The sequence below is a fragment of the Podarcis raffonei genome, chromosome 3 (genome assembly GCF_027172205.1).
Source record: "Podarcis raffonei isolate rPodRaf1 chromosome 3, rPodRaf1.pri, whole genome shotgun sequence".
Lineage (NCBI taxonomy): Eukaryota > Metazoa > Chordata > Lepidosauria > Squamata > Lacertidae > Podarcis > Podarcis raffonei.
The window spans coordinates 116,657,031-116,680,442 of NC_070604.1; the positions used below are offsets into that span (position 1 = coordinate 116,657,031).

General features: G+C 44.4%; 1 long non-coding RNA gene across 3 annotated transcripts; it reads left to right on the forward strand.

The window, feature by feature from the left end:
• The first annotated feature begins 535 nt into the window (after positions 1-535).
• LOC128411398 (uncharacterized) lies at positions 536-17,413 on the forward strand. Of its 3 annotated transcripts, none has more exons than XR_008329786.1 (3): positions 536-613; positions 15,470-15,594; positions 17,266-17,413. It is a non-coding gene; the product is annotated as an uncharacterized LOC128411398 (long non-coding RNA). The 3 variants fall into 3 exon arrangements; XR_008329785.1 differs by lacking the exon at positions 536-613 and adding an exon at positions 7,141-7,257; XR_008329784.1 differs by lacking the exon at positions 536-613 and adding an exon at positions 11,615-11,695.
• The last annotated feature ends 5,999 nt before the right edge of the window (positions 17,414-23,412 follow it).

Here is a 23,412-nt window from a genome sequence, read left to right on the forward strand (position 1 = left end):
TGGCCTAATCTGTATTGAAATTGTCCTTTGTTTTTTCCGGTGTTATGCTTTGCTGACTAGCTGTATGAGTTAATCTGGTCTGTGACCGTTTAATAAAATTTGATTTGATGGTGGGTCAGTGGTGGGGTACATTCATTGCACAGGTGAAAGGTCTTAAATTCAGTCCCTGGTTTATGCAGGTAGGGTCTGGGAAGACTCCTGTGTGGAAATCTGGGCAGCTGATTTCAGTCCAACTAGGCAATACTGAACTAATTGGAAGATCAACTAGCACATAAGGCAACACCACCTGCTACCTCTTCCAGGTTCTGTCTAGATAATTACATGCAATATCTAGATAACAGGCTGTTGACTTTGGGCTTTAACTTCCTTATGAATCCTTTCCCAATTATCTAGGAAAATATTTGCACAATTATGCTAATATCCAACTGCAGCAAAAACAAAAGCAAAGCACCCACGCCATGCTGTGACACGTTGCTCTTCGCCCTATAAGTACAAAGACTACTCTAACATCTCTACATCCTGTCAACTTTTGAAACGCTATCTAATTTTTCAGCCATGAAGATCTTTGCTCTTTTCATAGCTGTTCTCTTCTTTGTGCTGATGGCTGTTCCAGGTAACGATATTTATTTATTTATTCATTCATTTATTTAAAAATACAGTCAAATCTCGGTTGTCGAACACAATCCATTCTGGAAGACAATTCGATTTCCGAAACGTTCGACAACCGAGGCATGGCTTCTGATTGCAAGAGCCTCTTGCACTCAAGCAGAAGCCACGTCAGATGTTCGGGTTCTGAAAAATGTTCAAAAACCAAAGCATTTACTTCTGTGCTGATGAAGGCATCTGGTTGAGAACATGTGGCACCTTCAATAAAACTGCTACACTGGCTGACCAGCCATTACCAAACCAGGTTCAAAGTTCTTGTTTTAATTTATGAAGCCCTGAACAACTTGGGTCCAGGGTACATCCAGGACCCCAAGAATCCTTATATTCCAGCTCAGTCCCTGAAATCATCTGCAGGGATGTCAGTGGTTGTGCCCCAAGTTGGCGATGCCCATTTGACAACAACAGGAAACCAAGCCTTTAGTGTCACATGTGGTGTGCTCTGGTGCCTTCTCTTTCAACTTTTAGACCCTTCCTGAAAACTTTTCACTTACATCATGCGTATGCAGTCTGTTAAGGATACGTTGCTCCCAAACAGTGAGCTGCTTCCTGATTTTAACATTTTTATATCATTTTTTTCTTGTATGATTTTACATACAATATTTGTAAATGGCCCTGATATATATATATTTATATATAGTGGTACTTTGGGTTACAGATGCTTCAGGTTATGCGATTTCGGGTTGTGCACCGCGCCAAACCTGGAAGTACTGGAACGAGTTACTTTTGGGTTTCGGCTCTTGCGCATGCTCAGGAGCGCTAAATCATGCTTTGCGCATGCACAGAAGCGCCGAATCGTGACCTGTACGTGCGCAGATGCAGTGTTGCGGGTTGCAAACGCTGCAGGTTGCGAACATGCCTCCCTCACGGATTACGTTCGCAACCCAAGGCTCCACTGTATAAATATAAATTTATATGTAAATGGCCCTGATATATATATTTATATAGAAATATTGGGATAGATTCCTTTATAAATGAATTAATAAGTGATAAAAAAGATGTCTGTGCCTGGGAAGTCCATTGAATGCGCAGAAATCATTCCCTTATTATTGGGGTGGTTTCCAATAGGGGAAGGGGTCACCCAAGTTCAGTATGAGAGGGAGGAAGTGGGAATTGCACCCACATTTTACAGGCTGGGCTGCCCCTGTCCAGTGCTCCAGCCACAGCCCCTTCTATTAATTTGGCTACAGTCCTATTGGCACACACCAGCTGAGTCTGCTATTAGCAGGAATGACAATGAGAACACAACTTGTTCTTTCTTTTGCTACAGCACTTGCACAGACGTCAGAGGCAGAATGTCGCAGGATGGGTGGCAGCTGCCATAATGGCTTTTGCCCAATAGGCAAACATCATAAGGGACATTGTGGTAACCCAAAAAGATGGTGCTGCAGAAAATAGGTAAGAATTCTAGATGCATCTCCTGTCCTGTTGTCAGGATTGTTTTGTCCATTGGTTCTTTTTATCTAAGCCAATTTGGAGAAGTCCCAGTCCAAGCCAAAACCCGGGCTGGCTTTTAAGACATACTAATGTATCCAGCTGGGACGCGGGTGGCGCTGTGGGTTAAACCACAGAGCCTAGGGCTTGCCAATCAGAAGGTCAGCTGTTTGAATCCCCACGACGGGGTGAGCTCCCGTTGCTCAGTCCCTGCTCCTGCCAACCTAGCAGTTCGAAAGCACGTCAAAGTGCAAGTAGAGAAATAGGTACCGCTCCGGCAGGAAGGTAAATGGCGTTTCCGTGCGCTGCTCTGGTTCGCCAGAAGCGGCTTAGACATTCTGGCCACATGACCCGGAAGCTGTACGCCGGCTCCTTCAGCCAATAAAGCGAGATGAGCGCCGCAACCCCAGAGTCGGTCACGACTGGACCTAACAGTCAGGGTCCTTTACCTTAATGTATCCGGCAGGAGAAGAAGAATAGCATATTTGTATACACAACGCAATAAGTAGCAATACTGCTGGCCAGAGTGAAAAAATAGCTTGGCATGTTCTTGTGCCTGTTACATGTGCCTGATCTGTAGAAGATGCTGGGGCCAAGAAATGACTCATCCAGAACCTCTACATGCTTCTTCATAGGCTGTTAGGTTCCCACCTCAATTCCATCCATGCTGGAAGAGCCTATGAACTTGGCCCACTGTGTGTTGGTGATGATTTCTAAAATGCTGAGCTGTACCATAGAGGCTGAGTCTGTCACCTGGGCCACTCTCTCCCTCTCCTGTTCTTCTGTTTATGATATGCAGGAAAGCAAAATGGTCCAAATCATTGTGAAATAGTTAATATAGAAATGGAGGTGTTTTCAAGACTTTTCCAAGGGATAGTTTCCCCTCCAAACCCCAATTCTGCCCCAGTATTTTTTCCAGGCCCTGCTATGGCTTAGCATTTGCAGTTGCTGATGCCTTCCTTAGGAAATACATGCTAACATCCAGCTTTTTTGAAAGAAATTGGGGCTACCTGAAGACTGGCAGAACCAGAAATCAGAATGAATTGCTTTTGGTCATGCTAAGCTTAACATGTGCAGAACCAGTGGGTAGCTAAAGCTTTTCAATCACTATCCCCCCATTAAAAAAATTTATTGGCCTTGACATAGTGTATTAAGTTTAGAGGAGGGGTCGATACAAATTTCAAGTTATTCTGTATCTTTAATGAGGAAACAACAAATTCTGCTGGTGAAAACGTATTCAAAGCAGAAGAGGCTGATCTGTGTTTTTCCAGATGTTGCCAGTTTCCAACTCTTCCATCACCCTTGTCCCCCTGCCATGCTGGCTGTTGGGGCCATCGGGAGGAAGAGTCTAACAACATCTGGCAGGCTAGAAGATCCCCATCTCATTTTAAGGATAAATAACGTATCAATATAGGGATGCGGGTGGTGCTGTGGGTTAAACCACAGATCCTAGGGCTTGCTGATTAGAAGATCGGCGGTTTGAATCCCCGCGACGGGGTGAGCTCCCGTTGCTCAGTCCTTGCTTCTGCCAACCTAGCAGTTCGAAAGCATGTCAAAGTGCAAGTAGATAAATAGGTACCACTCCGGCGGGAAGGTAAACGGCGTTTCCGTGTGCTGCTTTGGTTCGCCAGAAGCAGCTTAGTCATCCTGGTTACATCACCTGGAAGCTGTACGCCGGCTCCCTTGGCCAATAAAGCGAGATGAGTGCTGCAACCCCAGAGTCGGTCACGACTGGATCTAATGGTCAGGGGTCCCTTTACCTTTACCTTAACGTATCAATATATTTCCCCTCTTTCTCTTTGTATTTAAATATGTGTTTGTGTTTTTGAGATGTATGCGTTCAGCTTTTTAGTCCTGATTATCTATGTAATACAACATTAAAAACTGAAGAATCTGACAATGTTTTTTCTCTTTGGTGCAGATAACCTCAAGATGTTGTCTACTCACCATGGATTTAGGGTAGTTTGAACATTTGATGGTAATGCTCTTCTGATTTGCCTCCAGCTTTTAATGGAGCTGATTCTATGGTGATAGTTAAATAAAAATAATTAAAGACAATATATTTGAGCATCTATGTTTTTTGTGTGTCTGTGTATTGAAGAAGTAGATTGTCAAAGAGATCTTTTCGGGGTGCAGATGCAGAGAAATTCACACTTCTCTGAATATTGCAATGTGGTTTTCTTGCTGAGTTATGTCTACAAAAAATGCAGTTATTAGGGAAAATTGCACTGCAAGGATGTCTATATTAGACAAGATTACATACAGAAATCTGCATAGTGGGGAAAATGCGCATTTAAATGCTGATGAATTTTCATGAGGACGTTTAAGAAATGCAAAGCAGTTTGGAGAACTGATCTTAAGATAAGGAAAATGAGCAACTGAGGAAAACTGAAATTAATAGATGCAGGCTAATGACAATTGTGGTCTCAACCATTTTGAGGGTGTCACATTGCCTACTCCAATTGAAGGCACCAGCAGGTTGCCACCTTCCAAAAAAAACAACCCCAAACATCTTTGTTGTTAGGAACAATACTTTAGCTTTATAGAAGCCTTTGCTAATTGCTCAGAGGATATACACAGAATCTCATAATACTGAAAAAAAACCTTGCAGGGGAGGCAAAAAATTAGAGCAACCACATCAGGCAGTTAAACCCTGGAACATAGATGGGTGTTGGGGATGCTTGAGACTAACAAATAATAGCTTTAGCCAGGTCAGTTCATAGCTTAACTGATATTTGGATTCAGGACAACCTACATATAATTCATGGCCGTAACCTCTATTTTACAAAATAGCCAATGCAGCTGGCTTCACAATTCGGGATTGGAAGAGGGCAAGGTGGGTTTGTTGACACCTTGTTGCCTCACAAGAAGGACTTTGCAACTAAACTGACAGCTGGCTCCATATACAGTAGTACCTCTGGTTACGAACTTAATTCGTTCCGGAGATCCGTTCTTAACCTGAAACAGTTCTTAACCTGAGGTACCACTTTAGCTAATGGGGCATCCTGCTGCCGCCGCACAATTTCTGTTCTCATCCTGAGGTAAAGTTTTCAACCCGAGGTACCTCTGGGTTAGCGGAGTCTGTAACCCGAAGTGTTTGTAACTCAAGGTGTTTGTAACCCTAGGTACCACTGTATGCCCCAAGCTCAAACCATTTTGAGTTTTTAAAAAAGGAAACTCTTTTTTAAATGCTGGACATTTTGAAGATTTTTCTTCTTCACCCCCTTATTTTTCATTTCACTTTAAATTTGCACACCGTCTTTCCGTATTGCGATACACAAGGCGATTCTCAAGTTGAAGAAACAACAAAACAGACAGCAAAGATCACACACCTGATAACGGTCTGATCGAATTCAAAGAAGTCATAATAAAAGCATAACTTTGAAATAAACAACTTACGTTATATCAAATAAAAGAATATTCAACAATCCATTAGAATGTAATAGTAAATAGACACTGCCCTCCTCCAGAGAAATATCCTGGCACAATGGCTCAGTCATAGCCTGAAAGGATTCAGGGTGTTGTTTTTCTTCAGCTTGATTTCCAAATATGCAAAGCAATGCTCACTTTCCTGGCATATGCTCCCGTGGTGAAATGATTATGATTTTGAAACAATCCCATCAAACGCATTCAAGGGCAGGCTGAGCATTTCAATGGAGGGAGGAGAGAGATTCATGCTGTTCTCTCCTGCATGTATATCTTGTTTCGCTGCCTGACAGAAGCAAAATCAAATGCCATAATCTTCAGCCCAAGCAGCTGAACACATCTGTATGACTCACCTAACATTTCATCCTCGACATTGATTTCCACTTATAAGAATTAGGTCCCATGCCCTAACATAACTCAGACTATAGCTAAGCCTAGGGATGTATGTATTTGCCAATTTCATTTTCACTTAGTTGCATTTTAAGTTTGGTTTGCAGCATTTCTGCATATATTTGCCTTAAAAAAAATCTTCATGGAGATTTGTACATTTTCGTGTTTCTCCTAACAGATGAATTTTTGTACACATTTTTTGGTCTGGTATGCACATTCTCACAAGCAATTTCCCCACTAATGTGCGAATAATTCACTAATGTGCGAATAATGCACGTTTTTGTAGTCTACTTTCACAGCAGACCCTTTGGAGACCTGCTGTGATGAGCTCTTGAGACGCTTTGAGGGGAATAAAGGCCTTTGACTTCATAAAAATACCGATGCCATGATTTCCCAGTTTAGGTGGCCTGAAGATGCTGGCCAGCATCCAATCTCTAGCAAGGAATGAGGTGTGTTGTGCTGCAGGGGGTACAATGTGTACACAACAGGGTGTCTTCAGTTGCATAGACTCCTGGAGACTATTCCAGTGAACATGCAAATATTGGGACTGAGCTCTTACCCACTGAGCCACTGACAGCTGGAACTAACCACCGGATAGGACATCACCATACCCATATTGCCTAAATAATGCACACATTAAGGACATGGCCCTTAACAGCCGTAGTTTCCTGGTACGTTCTGGAGTTGCAGTAAATGAAGAACAAAACATGTTCAACTGGAAAGGCATTTAAGAGCCTGGGATGAACAAGTGACTTACAGGAAGAGGAGTAAAGACTTCATCCAGCAAATCAGGATGAACGCAGGATATGAAAGCTCATTGTCATACAACCATCCTGCTAATAAATCAGAATGAATGCTCAACCAAGACCAGGTTAACAGATTATTTGGGTGTTCTTTTAATTATGAATTCATGATGTTCTGTGCCCAGGGTGGTACCAGGGCAATTATATGTGACCCTGCTTTCAGGACTGTTCATGTCAGTAAAAATTTAAGGGGGAAATGCTGTGTTGTTGCCAATCAGTTCCAATCAGTTGTTTCCAACCCTGTGGCTTCTTGCTGAAATCCTGTTACTTTCCATACCACAAATGCATACCCTCCAAGTGTCCTGATTTTCCAGGGAGTGCCGGGATTATGAAAGCTATTCTCCCGGCTTTTGATTTGATCCTGGAATGTCCCTATTTCCCCTGCTAGCGCCACTGCCTCAGAGCTCAAGGAGGAGGATGGATCAGCACTTGTTGTGGGTGGCGGCTGCAGTGGCCGCAGCTTTGAAGGAGCCTCCCATTGCCTCTCCTTGGCCTCTTCTGCTGGCCTCTTCCCTTAGTCATAGTGGCTGCTGGACTGCAGGTGAGGAGGAGGAGAGGTTGTGACTGCCGAGGACCAGTCCTGCTGGCTCTGAAGGGCAGGCAGAGGACAAGAAAGAGGGAGTGGAGTCATCATTAAAAACAAAAAACAAAAATCGCTTTGTGTGTCTGTGTCCAGTCTTGCCCCACTTGAAAATTTATGCATTGAGGAATATCGAAACAAGAAACAACTAGAGAATGGATAATATTTAAGAATTATGTAAAACTTTATTGTACAAATAACTCCATATTAGCAGAAACTGAGTGATATTTGTAAAGAAAAAGATCAAAGCAGAAAGAAATGATATTATATAATGTAAACCTATGTAAAATTTTATTTCAACCAGTATAATGAGAAGGGTGGGAAGAATTATGTCGATGAGTACTTTTATTATGTAAATAACTTTGTCTTTTTTTATTTGTTTCTTATCTTTGCTACTTCTTTATTTTTTCTTTTTCTCTTTCTTTATAAATTTTCTATTTTATATTATTTTCTTTTTTCTACCTGTTCAGAGATAGTACATAATATTTGTATAGACATGCAAATATTTTAATCAACAAAGAATATTAATAATAATAATTTATGCATTGATGTCTTTCTTTCTTTCTTTCTTTCTTTCTTTCTTTCTTTCTTAATAATTTTTATTAAAGATGTTCTTGGGTTACAAAACTGCATGCATCACCTCTATTTTCATGTCTTTTCAACAAGATCAGTTACATTCGGCGTGAGACATTAATGTTGGATACAGTATAAGATTGGGGCAGAAGAGAGATGGGGAGAGGGAACGAATTTCTATTCATTCATTGTTTTTCCACGTGTGCTTTTCTTCTTGTAAATCTGCAGAAGAATGAAATAAAACAAAACCAGGATTAAGGGGGTTTCTCTGAGGGGTGGGGGGCACGTGCTCTGTGCCCTGTTGGTGTACTGGTGGTGGCACTTGCCCTCCCTTTGGTAGGAAATGCTCTGTAGGGGGGGCTGGGGGGACAGAAAAAAGGGGAGGGGTCAATGAGAGTCAGATGGGGGGGGGAGTGAGAATGCCAGGGGTGGAGCAGAGGCAGAAAAACAGACATCGAAAGGATAGCATACCCTCCCTATTTTGACCTAAGGAAGGTTGGAGGTTATGAAAATGTTCCAGGGAGTTGTTGTCATCATGAAGTAGTGATTCTGGGTGGGGCCCTCAGGCAGGTGGTAACAATTAGTCCCCAAAATGGGAGCAGATGATGATGATGATGATAATTTACTTGTACCCCCACCCATCTGGCTGGGTTTCCCCAGCCACTCTGGGCAGCTTCCAACAAAGATTTGTTGTTTAGTCATTTAGTTGTGTCCGGCTCTTCGTGACCCCATGGACCAGAGCACGCCAGGCACTTCTGTCTTCCACTGCCTCCCGCAATTTGGTCAAACTCATGCTGCTGGCTGCGAGAACACTGTCCAACCATGTCATCCTCTGTCATCCCCTTCTCCTTGTGCCCTCCATCTTTCCCAACATCTGTTGTGTTCTGAGGCCAAAGGAAAGGACCGGACCCTGATTAAAATAAGACACGAGGCTTTGACCGGCAAGGCTCTCGGAGGAAGTGCGTAAAACCACACCCCTAACCAGGCCATTTTATTAACAAAAGAATCCTTCACACAGTGCTCGTGAGAACCAATCATATTTCCTCTGAGCATTTCATCAAACCCCACATGGGAACAAAGTTACACTACAGCACTAATTAGCATGCATACCCCACAGGTGAGAAATATACAGAGGTGTGGATTGATCAAGAATCATATCAAAATAGTTTAAACCCAGTCAACTCAATGCTTTCATTGCTGACACAGATGGCTTACTCTATATTTGTTATAATTCCTCATAGCAATCCCACCTGATCACTACAAACATCAGGGTCTTTTCCAGGGAGTCTTCTCTTCTCATGAGGTGGCCAAAGGATTGGAGCCTCAGCTTCAGGATCTGTCCTTCCTGTGAGCACTCAGGGCTGATTTCCTTAAGAATGGATGCGTTTGATCTTCTTGCAGTCCATGGGACTCTCAAGAGTCTCCTCCAGCACCAACAAAGATTAAGAATACATTAAAATCAGGCTGCCAGTTTTCCTTGGCCCCATAAATCTTCAAGTTAACTTGCCGAGAGGAGGGAGAGAGTACGTCATAGATTAGACTGCCATTTGATGTCTGTAGCTGGTGCCAGAGAAGAACTCAGTAAAGCCTGATAACCTGTTCGGTGCCTATGTGTGTTATTAGAAGCTTGAAGGGGCGGCTCAGGAAAGCGATCTCCTGCTTGACAGCCCCCCCCCCCATTTTTGTTGTGCTGGAATCTCGCCTCCAGATGGTAGCATTGCCATCGCACTGAAAGACGACTTGAGGCAAACCGAAATATGGGTCTTCTGTTCTGGAAGACCATTCAACTTGCAAAACGTTCGACAATCAAGGTGCGGCTTCCAATTGGTTGCAAGAGCTTCTTGCACTCAAGTGGAAGCTGTGACAGATGTTTGGGTTCCAAAAAATGTTTGAAAACCGGAGCATTTACATCTGGCTTTTTGGCGCTCAGGAGCCAAAACGTTTCAAAATGAAGCCGTTCGTGAACCGAGGTTTGACCGTAACAGGTTATACTTATTAAAACATTAAAAGAGGATCTGTTGATCAACATAAAGAAACCTATTGCCCAATCAAACAAGTCTGGACAAGTGAGCTGGGATAATAGGCTGATCTAATCAATCCCATTTCATGACGCATGCAGCAAGGTTTGACAAATAAGCCAATCATAACATGTAACATGGCCCAGCTGACCCACATTCACCCTGATGCACCTGATAGGCCAAAGCCCAAACCGGCTCAGATATTAATCTGATAGTTTCTTAAGTCTACCCAGCCACCCAGACCAAATGTCAAGAAGCCAAATTCTTAAGCACCACTCCAGTCATACAGACAACAGTGTAAAGTTGGCAAAAAAAGAGGAGACATAGGCTGATTGGTGTCCCTCCCCAAAATCCCCCCCAACAATTAGCAAAACCCATACAGCTGGTGGTGCTGTGGGTTAAACCACAGAGCCTAGGACTTGCTGATCAGAAGGTCGGCAGTTCGAATCCCTGCAACGGGGTGAGCTCCCGTTGCTCAGTCCCTGCTCCTAGCAGTTCGAAAGCACGTCAAAGTGCAAGTAGATAAATAGGTACAGCTCCGGCGGGAAGGTAAATGGCGTTTCCGTGTGCTGCTCTGGTTCGCCAGAAGCGGCTTAGTCATGCTGGCCACATGACCCGGAAGCTGTACGCCGGCTCCCTCGGCCAATAAAGCAAGATGAGCTCTGCAACCCCAGAGTTGGCCACTGGACGTAATGGTCAGGGGTCCCTTTACCTTTATACAGCTAGAAGAGGAGAGTGGGGGTCACAAGTAGAAGGGTGAATGCAGTGTAGAGAGGCTTAAATTCTGGAAGTATAAGGTGGAATGATGCATGGATGGTCCGGTATAAACCCACCACCAATGAACTATTGACATGTTGCAGGATATCTCTGCAAAGAAACCAAAACCAAAGCCAATGTAGAGGGGCCAATACTCTAAACTCGGCTTTGTGCAAGCAAATCTGCATGGTTGTTGAATGAATGGGTCAGCTGGAGGGACCAGGAAAGAAACTAAAATTGCCTCCCACACATACCTTTGTTAGATGGTGGAACTGCAGGTCAGTGGTGGAATACAGTCTCTGCTGTGTCTCAGTTCTCCAAAGGACCATTGACCATGGGTAAGCAAACTAAAGCCTGGGGGCCGGATCCGGCCCAATAGCCTTCTAAATCAGGCCCGCGGATGGTCAGGGAATCTGCATGTTTTTACATGAGTAGAATGTGTCCTTTTATTTAAAATGCATCTCTGGATTATTTGTGGGGCACAGGAATTCGTTCATATTTTTTTTCCAAAATATAGTCCGGCCCCCAACAAGGTCTGAGTGACAGTGGACCGGCCCCCTGCTGGAAAAATTTGCTGACGCCTGCCATAGACCCTGGTTGAGTGCCTGGAAACTTGCTGCAGCTCAGCAGAGAGTAGGGGTGGCACCTAACTTTTGTAACAATATGCTGCCTTATCTCCATGCCCTATCTAGATAATTACACGTAATCAAATTTTTTAAATATTGTTTTCGTACGTGAGGATAGTTAATTACATTTAAGGTCAACAACTGGCTGTTGTATTGGGGCTATGCATTTCCTAGAAATACTTTCCAAAGTAACTAGGGATATACTTGCATAATAATACCATCATTAGATTGCAGCAACCCACAACAAGCAGCACCCACAAGATCTTCATACCATGATATGAACACTCCCCTTTGCCCTATAAATACAAGGACCTTTCAAGCACCTCTCCATCCTGCTGTCTCCTGACACCCCATCCAATTGTTCAGTCATGAAGATCTTTGCCTTCCTTACAGCTGTTCTCTTCTTCGTGCTGATGGCTGCTCCAGGTGAGTTTTCAATTGATGATCCCTGAATGTGGACTTCGGGAGGGTATGTAGCTGTTGCTTCCGTGCTCTGCTGCATGGTGGACCACCGATGGGCTCCTAGATGTCTTGGGACTCCAAGTCCCATCAGCCTCAGTCAGCATAGCCACAGCCCAGTCCGGGCTTTTAATGTCTGATGTATCACAGTATTTTAATATTCTTTTGGAAGCTGCCCAGAGTGACTGGGGAAGCCGAGCCAGATGGGCGGGGTATAAATAAATTATTATTATTATTATTATTATTATTATTATTATTATTATATTATATTATATTATATTATTATTATTATTATTATTATTATTATTATTATTATTATTATCCAGCAACAACTGGAGACCCATAGATTGCCTGTACCTGCTCTATAGGAACCAGGCTAGTAAGTAATATATCCATATCTTAGATAGGGAGCCCTTACTCCTATGAGGACAGTCCCAGGAGATCAGCATTCTCAAGCTCAAGCATGCCTTACAGTTAATAAATTTCCACTCTTTCACCATTGTGCATAAGACAAATCTTGCATTTTCCTAGTTCTGTAAACCACCTAGAGTGCAGTGCTTTGATTGATTGATTGATTTGATTTATATACTGCCCTTCATCATAAGATCCCAGGGTGGTTCACAGAATAAAATACAGGATAAAAACAAGTAAATAATTAAAATCAAACCAGCAAAACAATAAGCCTTCCCCTTCCCACATGTCCATTTAAAAGGTTGTAGGATATTAATCAGCCAAAGGCCTGGTTGAAGATGAACGTTTTTGCCTGGTGCCTAAAACTACATGTTGTTGTTTAGTTGTTTAGTCATGTCCAACTCTTCGTGACCCCCTGGACCAGAGCACGCCAGGCACTCCTGTCTTCCACTGCCTCCAGCAGTTTGGTCAAAATCATGCTGGTAGCTTCGAGAACACTGTCCAGCCATCTCGTCCTCTGTCCTCCCCTTCTCCTTGTGCCCTCCATCTTTCTCAACATCAACATCAGGGTCTTTTCCAGGGAGTCTTCTCTTCTCATGAGGTGGCCAAAGTATTGGAGCCTCAGCTTCACGATCTGTCCTACATAATGTCCTACAAAACTACATAATGAGAGTCAAAACCAGCATTTTGAGTTGGGCCCAGAAGCTAATTAGTAGCCAGTGCAGTCAGGCTAGGATTAGAGACCCTCCAAGTGTCCCTATTTTCCATGGACATCCCTGATCTCGATCATCCGGATTTCTCCTTTGTTCCCAGAATGTCCCACTTTTCCTTAGGATGTCCCTATTTTCCCTGGAGAAATGTTGGAGGTTATGGAGTTATCCAACCCCCGAGCCATTTGAAGGCAATCTTGTACAGGGGAGGTTTTTTTTTTATTAAAAAAATATTTAATGTTTTATTATGTTTTATGTATGTTGGAAGCTGCCCAGAGTGGCTTTTCTTCCAACTTGCTCAAGTGATCTTCAGGTTATTATTTTCTTATTAGGAAAAAAACCCCTTCTAATCTGCATATGCGTGTGTTGCTGAGAAGTCCCCTGAGTAAGCTTACCAGGGGTCAGCAAAATTTTTTAGCAGGGGGCTGGTCCACTGTCCCTCAAACTTGTGGGGGGCTGGACTATATTTTGAAAAAAATATATGAATGAATTCCTATGCCCCACAAATAACCCAGAGATGCATTTTCAATAAAAGCACACATCCTACTCATGTAAAAAGACCAGGCAGGCCCCACAAATAAACCAGAGATGCATTTTCAATAAAAGCACACATCCTACTCATGTAAAAACACACTGATTCCCGGATCATCTGCGGGCCAGATTTAGAAGGCGATTGGGCTGGATCCAGCCCCCGGGCCTTAGTTTGCCTACCGATGGCTTAAACCATTCCTGTGTTTGGGGTGGTGGTGGTTTCCAATAGGGAAGGGGTCACTCAAGTTGAGTATAAGAGGGAAGATGTGGGGCTTGCATCCACGTGTTACAGGCTGGTGTACACCTGTTCAGTTTTCTGGCCAGCCAGCTATGAAGAAGAAGAAGAGAAGAGTTTGGATTTGATATCCCGCCTTTCACTCCCCTTCAGGAGTCTCAAAGCGGCTAACATTCTCCTTTCCCTTCCTCCCCCACAACAAACACCCTGTGAGGTGAGTGGGGCTGAGAGACTTCAGAGAAGTGTGACTGGCCCAAGGTCACCCAGCAGCGGCATGTGGAGGAGCGGAGACGCGAACCCGGTTCCCCAGATTACGAGACTACCGCTCTTAACCACTACACCACACTGGCTCTCTCTATGGCCCCTTCTATTATTTTGGCTACTGTCCTGTTGGCACTCACTTGCTGAGTCTGCTATTAGCTGGAGTGGTGATGAAAATGCAGTTCTTTTCATAGCTGTCAACAGATTTGAAAATAAGGGACCAGCAGCCAAAATAAGGGATTTTAGTCAATCAGCTGAAATACGAATTTAAAAGGGACCAGATAATTTTGGAGAGAAGTGCTGGTTTTTAGCTCTTCGTTTCCAGAGGTTGTTGCTCAAGACACCAGCTGATGAAACACTGCAATTAAATAACTACAAGCAGCAACCACTTTTCACGCAAAATGAAATCCAAGCTACGAAGATGCTGCTGCAGTTCTGTATCTTTTCTCTCGTGCTCCACCTGCAGCTCTCAATTCCATCAGGTGGGGCGGGAGGAAGGGGGGGGGAATAGCGCCCGAAGTAAACCCACAGATCAGACCATCTATGCTAGTCTACCACTACAAATCTATGGGAGAAGCGCTTGCGGTCCTTCCCTTGTAGCCCTTGGAACACCTGCCCACGCCTCCGCCTCCTCCTCTTCCTCCTCTCTCTGAACTGCTTTCTCTATGGTTGCCCTCGCTCTCCTCTCAAGGCTCCTCAGCAATTCATAGGCCATGCGAGGCTGCCCATTTCATCTGGGTCCTTCGGCGGCACAGCCGCAGTATGGCCTAGCGGGAGTGGCAGCGACGAGCAGAGGAGAGGCCCCCAGTGAATGGCAGATGAAGGTGATGGACTATATGAGTTTGGCAGAGATGACGAGCAGAATCCGAGACCAGGGAAGAGAAGCGGCGGAAGAAGAATGGAAAAAGTTTAAGGACTATTTAAAGAAATATCATAAAATTGGAGACAGTTAGAATGATGTTGGATTAAAATAAATGGTTACTATTAGTAATGGTTATGACAAAGAGAATAAGGGTGATTAGCATAAATTTATAATAAAACAAGGCAAGATTTCGCTGAATAACTGTAAGAATTTGGAATACAGAAACGGGAAGTAAGAGGAGGTCGAGGAAGTAAGGTTTAGAAATTGGGTTATGAAATGGTACTTGTTTTATGTTTTATTATTGTTGAATGTTTGTTCATGTATGTTTTGTTTCTGTTATATAAAAAAATTGTTCAATAAAAATATTATTAAAAAAAAGAGGAGAGGCCCCCAGGCAGAGACATTCAGTTCGGCGGCCGCAAGGAGGATGGCGGCGGAAGGGCCCGAGGCTCCTGCCAGTCCTAGAGGGGAGGGACTCTCAGGGGCTGAGGCTGGTGAGAGGAGGCCGGAGGGGGGCGGGCCGGGTAGCCAAGCAACACAGTTTGAGCCTCCCTCCTCCCTGGCTGGCAGGGAGGGAGGGAGGGAGAAGAGGTGCTTCCTTTGAAACCCAGGAAATTTAAGGGACATCCATCAGTAAGGGAAAGCAGCGGGACATGGCGCTGGGATAAGGGACTGTCCCTCCAAATAAGGGACGCTTGACAGCTATGGTTCTTTTATTCCTTTTGGTATAGCACTCGCGCGGCCAAAGACATATGGTGAATGTTATCGTGCCCATGGCAGCTGCCACCATTCTTGCCCACACCATACACGACAAATTGGAGAGTGTGCACGCTATGTACGTTGCTGCAAATAAGGGGTAAGGATTCCAGAAAAAGTGTTTGTCCTATTGTCAACATTGTTTTGTCTGTTGGTTCTCTCTATATAAGCCTGTTTGGAGCAGCCTCAGTACAAGCCAGAACCCCAGCTGGCTTTTAATAAATATCAATGTATCCCACAGGAAATAAGAGCAGCATATTTTTTCCTGTTCAGCACATGAAATATACTCAGAGTCGAGAGTGGATTTCATGCTGTTTATTCAGCTCATAGTAGTGAGGAGGAATGAATGTTCCCCAAAAATATCTGCTTTATATACATTATTTACACAATGGGCTGCATGTGATTGGCTAATTCTGGGATTCTCCTGTAGGCCAATCAGGTTGTGGATTCACTTCCACCTGGAGCTGGATTGGGTGGCTCCTGTGGACCAATCATACTGCTGCATTGTTCTAGGACCAATCAGACTGCTGCATTTTGGATCCTATTCAACTCAGTACATAACAACACAATAAGCAGGGAGGCTGCTAACTAGAAGGAAAAATAGATTGGTGTGTTCTTGTGCCTGTAACAGATGTTGAAGATATCAAATATTGTGCAGTTTGAAGCGACTGGAAGCAGAAGAACTCACTCCTTTGGAAGGGAAGCATTGTCCAGACCCATGAAAACATTATTCAAAGTTTTACTGGCAGAACTTTCTTTAAAACAGAATTAAAACATCAAAAATATCCATAAAATATCTTGTGCTGGCCAGCACAGGTTCAGCATCTTGCAAAATGTGAAAATAATAATAAGCAAACCTCACCCTGCCCTCTCTCTCAGCTGCTTTGGAGCCTCCAGGCTCGCCCTTTGTTCAGGATGGCTATTTACTTGCATTGTTCTCCCAGTAGCATCCAGAGACCTCCATTTGCATCTGAGTTTGGGAGACAAAGAATCAGAGGCAACTCCTTTCAAAATCAAGAATGCAACCCAATACCTCTTGCATGTTCCCAGGTTTACAACCCTCACATGTTAGCTACCAGAGAACAACAGTCAGTTTGTTAATCATCAACTCTGCAAGGAGCTCGGAGTTATTTAGAAAACTCTTTTGGAAAACCCCCAGTGTTAGCAATACACTTTTGGGTATTTTCCATTTTAAACCTCCATCAATACATATACATCTTTCATTTCTGTGTGAATTAAACCATTATACTTAACAGCAGATGCCTCATTTGTATGAATCACAAGCTGTCCTTCTTCACTGACTGCCTCAACACTTCATCAATGAAGGATGCTTGGAGGAGAAATTGACTCACTGTGAGTTGATGATGCTTTCTGAAATATTGGTGCTAAACTGCAGCACAGAGCCGCAAGACTGGTATATTTCTAGCTATTCTGTATTTTTAATGAGGAAGCGACAAATCACCTTGCTCAGAAGTTATTCAGATCAGGAGATGCTGACCTGTGTTTCTCCAGATGTTCTCAGCTTACAGATCTCCATCACCTTTGACAATTTCTTATGTTGGGGCCAATGGTGGAGTTGAGTTCAACAATATCTGGAGGACCACAGGTTCTCGACCTCTGATTTAAATAAAATAACTATACACCCTTTCTTTATATTTATGTATATGCTCCTTGTTTTGATTTGTTTGTGTTAAGTTTTTAAATCTTTATTATCTACATAATTCCACATTAAAGACTCCGGAATCTGAAAGTGTTTTTCTCTTTGCTGCAGATAGTGCCACGGCTACTCACAGCGGATTTCAGCGTTACTTCCATGGCTTGAACCCTCATAGACCCAGCGTATTTCGCTCTACAATCCCTTCTCCTGATTTGCTGTGCTTTTAATGGAGCTGATTCTGTATTGAATTGTCCATGTTAATTAAAAAAACATGTATTCTAGCAGCTTTTTTGTTGCCTCTGTGTTTTGGAGAAGTAGTTTGTGGAGGAGGTTTCTTCATGGTGTATCCTAGGATTACCCAGTCAGTAGAGTATGAGATTCTTAACCTCAGGGTTGCGGGTTTGAACCCCACATCAGGCAAAACATTTCTTCATTTCAGGAGGTTGGACTAGATGACCCTTGTGGTCCCTTCCAACTCTACAATTCTATGATTCTATGAGTTTACCTGAGGGACCAGCTACTTTTCCAAAGTTTGTCCTGCTAAGATAGGGATGGACAACATGATACCTTCCTACCACCCCCATCATCTCTGATCATGTGCATGTAAGCACCACTTTTCTCCGATGAAAATAGCGACGTCCTATCTAATAATAATAATAATAATAATAATAATACCCTGCCCATTAGGACGGTTCATAAAAAACTTTTTTTAAAAAATGCCTGCTCCAAAGGTCTTATCTTACTACACTAGGGATTATATAGCTATACCTGAAATTTCATGCATATCAGTTAATATATTGACCCTCCTCTACGAAAATAGCTGTTTACTTGGCCGTTTTCCTGTGTCGTAAAGGCTGAAATTTCAATTCAGTGGAGCAGGGTCAAGATATTAACTGATATGCATGAATATGATATGCTCCAGCCACTCTGGGTGGCTTCCAACATACATAAAAACATAATAAGACATTGAACATAAAAAACTTCCCTATTCAGGTCTGTCTTCAGATGTCTCATGAAGGTTGGATGGTTACTTATCTCATCACAACTCTCAACACACTTAACAAACTAGTGTTCTCAGTAGGGTTGCCATACTTCAAACAGTGAAAATCTGGACAGAAAATGTTTTTTGCTTTTTGGGCAAAATCGCTGTGAAAAAAAATGCTGCTTTTGAGCTATTTTTATGGGGAAAGTGGCAAGAAAAGGCACTGCCAGATTTTCCTGGACATTTTTTACAGATTTATGTCTGGACACTGCTGCCAACTGCAGTATTCCGGATACATCTGGGAAAATCTGGACGTATGGCAACCCCAGTTCCCAGGATGGGAATGTTGCAGAAGAAGTTAGCCCTTCTTCATCAAAGAGTTCAGAGCGAGTTTCTTTAGGAATCACCCACTGCCTCTTTCAACGTAGACCACCCTCTCACGCAGCAAAGCATTAACCACACTCTGGACCCAACCAGCCAGCTCTCTCTCTGCTAGATTTGATATGCCAGGAGGGACAGGGGTCAAGGGGGCATTTGCCACCAACATCTTGTTGACATCAGCTGATTGCGTCAGATGAAACTGATCACATAAGACAACACGGGGTACTTGAGCTGTAACAAGTGCAGAGTCAAGATCATGCCAAAGTCAAGTGACTTTATCCTCAAAGTGTGTAGCCAGTTGGTCACAGTGGGTCTTCAAGGGCTGCACAGGTCCCTTCCCCATACTGGAAGTCGATAACCTCCAGGCCATCCAAAATAACTCCACTGATCACGACTAGAGGATGCAATGTGAGCTGCAAAATGAGCTTTTGTGTTTTTACCAGTGTTGGGTTGGCTTCAGAGCAAGATTTGCACTACTTGCACTCCAGACTTTATCTGGTTTGTTTCATAGTCCAGAGTTTCATAGCTCCGAGGACAAAGGAGCTGCTTGGGCTCCAAAACACTGCAGAGGACATTCAGGAGTGATCATGTCAACCACCCATTTCATCTCACCATTCCATAGCGAGACCAAGGCTTCAATAGAATCACCACCTTTCTCTACTGGAAAATTCCCCAGACCACCCAGGAACATATCTGGTTCCCTAAGAGACCCATCACCCTTACAGGGGGGAACTGCTCTTGTCAGTCTAAACTTAACCAGATTATGGTCTGACCATGCCAATGCGTTCTTGGGGCAAGTATCACAACAAGACCATGACCTTCCTGGTGTGTTAGACCAATGACCACCTGAGAGAGAGACCCATCGTCGTCGTGGAGGCCATGAAGTCTTGAACTGAGTGTGGTTGTTCTAGTCACAGAATTCGAGAGTAGCACAGTAAGAAACTCTTAACCAGCAGGTGATAGCAGAGAGACCACAGCAGCAACTGGGTAGTGCTGCAAGAGGAGGTTCCAGCAGATGGTAGCTATGCCAGGGGTCAGCAACCTAAGGCCCATGGGGGTCGCTTAACCGGTACATGGACCCCCACCACCCGCTCGGTTGGCTCCTGTTCGCCGCACTAAACCAGCGTGGAGCAGAGCGGGGACCGCCTTCCCCGATGCTGGCTGGCTTCCCATTGGATGCAGGAAGTTCCTGCAGCCAATGGGAAGCTGCGCAAGCCTCTTCCACGCCGGAAGGAGCGCAGGAAATAGTGTTTGCACATGTGTGTGTGCGTGTGCATGCCTACACACACACACACACACTGCAGCCCTCTGTGGCATCTGCAGGACCGTGAAACGGCCCGCACCACAAAAACTTTGCTGACCCCTTGTAAAGGTAAAGGGACCCCTGACCATTAGGTCCAGTCGTGACTGACTCCGGGGTTGCGGCGCTCATCTCACTTTATTGGCCGAGGGAGCCGGCGTACAGCTTCCGGGTCACGTGGCCAGCATGACTAAGCCGCTTCTGGCAAACCAGAGCAGCGCACGGAAACGCCGTTTACCTTCCCGCCGGGAAGCACTTTTATGTGCTTTTGAACTGCTAGCTTGGCAGGAGCAGGGACCGAGGAAGGGGAGCTCACCCCGTCGCGAGGATTCGAACCGCCAACCTTCTGATCGGCAAGTCCTAGGCTCTGTGGTTTAACCCACAGCGCCACCCGCGTCCCACCTTGTAGCCATACCTTGTAGCCTCCTGCTAAAACTGTTAAGAAATGGAACCCTGATTGCCATCCTCAGGCCTGGTCTGAATGTAGACTACAAGATATCTAGCAAACAGGCCTCCTCTCAAAATGCCTGCAGGTGATCAGGAACTACATGATTGAATACACTATAATGCATACATTTTTAATAGTGGCTATTTAAGAGAACACTGTATCCTTCAGGCTGCATCCTGATCGTTCATGGACTATTAGCAACGGCTTCCTCATGGGCTATTTACAGATTGCAATCTATGAAGAGGGGCCTTATTTCAGGGTCAGAGAGCATCATTTGCCAGCTGAAGTTCCTGGGTTCAACTAGTGGTGCCACCAAGAATGGGCTTTGGGGCAGAAGTCCAAGACTCTACTCAGCAGCACAGTGACTAGGAGGGCCTCAGAAGCAGTTGGTTTTCTGCACTGGGAATTAAGTGAAGTAGTAGACATTACAAGTTAAATAAGTGGGGCCCTGTAGGAGCATTAAGTTGAGGGCAGGATGCCTCTGATTGCCATTTCCTGGGACTCACAAGTGGGGAAAATGTTGCTGCAGTCAGGTCAGGCTTGTGGGCACCTGCTTGGCTGCTATGAGATGTTGGGTAAGATCAGTGGTGCACTTGGGGCTCTCAAATTTCAGCAGCACCCAGTATGATAGTAAAATTTGGCACCCCCACCTCTTGTCCTCCATTCAACATCATTGTTATGGCACTCCCCGTGGCACCGGCACCCAGTGTGGCCAAACTGGTTACACTACCCTCAATCCACCTCTGGCAAGATGGGTCTTTGACTTGATCAAACTATGGGGTTATTCTGTAGGTCCTGAAAGACCTACATTGGCTCCTCGTATGTTTCCAAGCACAATTGGTTCCAAGCACAATTGGAGAGCCAGTCTGGTGTAGTGGTTAAGAGCGGTAGATTCGTAATCTGGGGAACCGGGTTCGCGTCTCCGCTCCTCCACATGCAGCTGCTGGGTGACCGTGGGCTAGTCACACTTCTTTGAAGTCTCTCAGCTCCACTCACCTCACAGAGTGTTTGTTGTGGGGGAGGAAGGGAAAGGAGAATGTTAGCCGCTTTGAGACTCCTTCGGGTAGTGATAAAGCGGGATATCAAATCCAAACTCTTCTTCTTCAATTCAAAGTGTTGGTGCTGACCTTTAAACCCCCAAATTTCTGATTTGGTTAAGCAACCAACCAAAATGTTACCAGTTGTTCTGCTTAAGGTGAATCCTTACATCCTTTTGGGCTACAAAAGAGAAGAAAAGCAGGTTCTTTGGCAAGTGTTCCTTGTGGTTACTGGCTGCTGCTGGTGGAAAGCTGTGCTTAGCACAGGTGATGGCGAGGTAAGGGGCTATTGGCAAGCTTGCATTGAAAGGTTTGCTCAGAGTCTGAAACGATGGTCACCATTCATCTTTGTTGTTGTTTAGTCGTTTAGTCGTGTCCAACTCTTCGTGACCCCATGGACCAGAGCATGCCAGGCACTCCTGTCTTCCACTGCCTCCCACAGTTTGGTCAAACTCATGCTGGTAGCTTCGAGAACACTGTCCAACCATCTCATCCTCTGTCATCCCCTTCTCCTTGTGCACTCAATCTTTCCCAACATCAGGGTCTTTTCCAGGGAGTCTTCTCTTCTCATGAGGTGGCCAAAGTATTGGAGCCTCAGCTTCAGGATCTGTCCTTCCAGTGAGCACTCAGGGCTGATTTCCTTCAGAATGGAGAGGTTTGATCTTCTTGTAGTCCATGGGACTCTCAAAAGTCTCCTCCAGCACCATAATTCAAAAGCATCAATTTTTCGGCGATCAGCCTCCTTTATGGTCCAGCTCTCACTTCCATACGTCACTACTGGGAAAACCATAGCTTTACCTATATGGACCTTTGTTGGCAAGGTGATGTCTCTGCTTTTTAAGATGCTGACTAGGTTTGTCATTGCTCACCATTCATCTATGTCTGCTTTTAAAAATTAAAGGCTAACAAGATGTTAACCACTTGTTATCTCATGTGGATGAGAACTGCTGTTCTTGTTACTGCTGCTAGTACTAATACTGCTGCTACAACGCCAACATGAACGGGGCCTTACACAGCTCAGGTCCCTAACCTGAGAAGCTTCCTATCCAAATATCAACATGGAGAAGATGAAATTTCTATCTGCTTGGAGCAGCTGGAAAGGGAGGTGCTTGGCAAAATATTTGTTAATTAATATTAATGGCCTCGGCCCAGTATCCCTGAAGGAGCATCTCCACCCCCATCATTCTGCCTGGACACTGAGGTCCAGCGCTGAGGGCCTTCTGGCGGTTCCCTCATTGCGAGAAGCAAAGTTACAGGGAACCAGGCAGAGGGCCTTCTCGGCAGTGGCGCCCGCCCTGTGGAACGCCCTCCCATCAGATGTCAAAGAAATAAACAACTATCTGACTTTTAGAAGACATCTGAAGGCAGCCTTGTTTAGGGAAGTTTTTAAGATTTGATGAATTATTGTATTTTAATCTTTTGTTGGAAGCTGCCCAGAGTGGCTGGGGAAATATTATTATTATTATTATTATTATTATTATTATTATTAAATACCCATGGCACCTTGAAAAACCTCTTTCACATTGGAAGAAAGCTTTGGAGGACCTGGAAGGCCAGTTTTAGCACAACACTACTGAATACCGACCGCTTGGAATCAGAAGCTGGGAGAGTGCGGCTGCTATACTCATTCCTGGCTTGTGGGCTTCCCTCAGACATCTGTCTGGCCACTGTGAGAACAGGATGCTTCAGTCTGATGCAGTCGTGGTCTTCTTATGTTCATGTGGTCTTAAATCTAGATTCTAAAAATGCCCAACTGCATCACTGTGTGCAACTGTTGGTGTCTCCTGGTTTTGTTTAATGCATTGTGCACCCTCTGAAAGCTGTCCAGATGGGAATGTGACAGAAAAAGGCCCCTCCCCACCCCAACATTACAGACCTGCACTTCAAACTCCTCCTCTATCCCTCGATGGACTGCTGTCATTCAATGGCCTATAAATAAGGAGCACCTTCTGTTCCCTCCTCAGAATCTCCAGCAAGTTGATTCAGCCATGAAGTTCTCTTGCCTGATCTATGGTTTCCTCTTCATCTTCTCCTTCTTCTCTCCCTTCCTAGTAAGGGCCACAGGTATGGTACAGGGGTATATTGCTTAGATTGTGACATGCACTGAAAGAGC